The sequence below is a fragment of the Cynoglossus semilaevis genome, chromosome 12 (genome assembly GCF_000523025.1).
Source record: "Cynoglossus semilaevis isolate Cse_v1.0 chromosome 12, Cse_v1.0, whole genome shotgun sequence".
Classification (NCBI taxonomy): Eukaryota; Metazoa; Chordata; class Actinopteri; order Pleuronectiformes; family Cynoglossidae; genus Cynoglossus; species Cynoglossus semilaevis.
In genome coordinates, this window is record NC_024318.1 from 5,228,273 (window position 1) to 5,229,900 (window position 1,628).

At 49.8% G+C, this 1,628-nt stretch overlaps 1 long non-coding RNA gene across 2 annotated transcripts in view; it reads left to right on the plus strand.

Moving 5' to 3' along the window:
* LOC107989318 (uncharacterized) overlaps positions 1-1,628 on the plus strand; it is an 8,627-nt gene that overhangs the window by 3,721 nt on the left and 3,278 nt on the right. For both annotated transcript variants that reach the window (XR_001760817.2, XR_001760818.2), the window contains exons 3-4: positions 253-408; positions 555-656. This is a non-coding gene — a long non-coding RNA (uncharacterized LOC107989318). The remainder of the gene's footprint in view (positions 1-252; positions 409-554; positions 657-1,628) is intronic.

Genomic DNA, 1,628 nt, shown 5'->3' on the forward strand with positions numbered 1-1,628 from the left:
TCCTCCATTCTAATTACCGTACTGCTTTAACCATTCCCGGTGGTGTCCCTGAACACATCAGCTCAGAGCCTCTGTGTCCCGTCTGATTATGATGAAACTTCTCTGCATGTAGAAAAGTCTCCCCCCTCCCCTCCCACCTCCACCCTCACCCCTCCACCCTCACCCCTCCACTACTAGAACTAGGAGTGTATGGTGGTGATTCAGAGAAGTGCTGTCTTTACACTGAACTATCTCTGTTCTTCTTCTCTACAGGCGCTCAGTTGTAAAGAGAACCCATAGGTGGCAGTAATGCGTCCCAAAGAGTGTCAGCTGACCGAGGGAAGGGGGAGGTCCAGGATCAGCTCACTGTGAGTCACAGATCTCCAAAATAAACCACTAGGTGTTGGTAAACACACACACCGTGAGGAGGTGAGACACACACACACACACACACACATATATTTGAGGTGGGCAGTGATTGGAGATGATGATGTTGGACAGTTTTAAGGAACCCCATAATCTGTCTTGAACATCAGTGACAGCAGTTCATGACGCGGTGACTTTAAAACCCACAGATTCACCAGTGGACCAGGACCAGGACCAGGACCAGGACCACAGGACCAGGTGGTGGATCTACGGTGTTATCTCATTGGACGACAGCAGAGGCAGTGGAGCAGGTCAGTCACAGCCGAGCACTGACCGTCTGATCTGATTTATGTCAGGTGTCTGATCTTCAGATCAATAACTGACTGTCTGTGATTGTGTGTGTGTGTGAGAGAGTGTGTGTGAGTGTGTGTGTGAGTGTGTGTGTCAAGACAAAGTCAACAGGTCAAAGGTGAAGAGAAGTTTAGTCCTCACCAAAACAGAAATAATCCAAACACTGACGACGTCACAGACTGCAGTTGGTGACGTCACAGAGCCGTCTGTTAAAAGCTAACGTTAGACTGAGTTCATTCATCAGCTGATACTGTGGCTGAAATGAAGTATTTTACAATTATAAGAATGAATAAATACATATATATATATAAATATATGGTGTCACAGGAGCTGACAGGCACCAATTCCAGCAGCTGACGGAGGCGGAGGTCGGACAGACACTTCACATTTCTCCATTCATCTGAAAACACACACACACACACTTCAGTCCAGTTTAGTCTGGGGGTGAGAAGGGGTGGGGGAGTCCAGGGGGGGTCGGGGGGGTCAGCTCAGGTGGAGCCCACGTCCTTCTCTGAGGTCAACCTCCTCCATTAGAACATTTCAGTGATAAGAGTTCTGAGGTCGGAGTCGATGACAGGAGGAGGTCGGATCCTAGAGCGCACACACACACACACACACGGGTGGGGGTGTTCCAGTCAGAGGTTCCGTCCACTGTGTCGTCTCCTTCAGCAATGTGATGTGAACAACATGGACGGAGACGTTGGTTCTTCATCAGAGGAAACAGTCCCTGAACGCATCGTTCAGGAAGTGACCTCAGAGCAGACAACGCTGCTATTTCTACTGTTTACTGTCCCAACACTGATCGGTACTTTACCTATTTATTATTAAAGTCAACCACAAGACTCCCTCTCCCTCTCTCTCTCTCTCCCTCTCCCCCCCCCCCCCCCCCCCCCTCTCTCTCTCTCTCCCTCTATCCATCCCCCCCTGCGTCT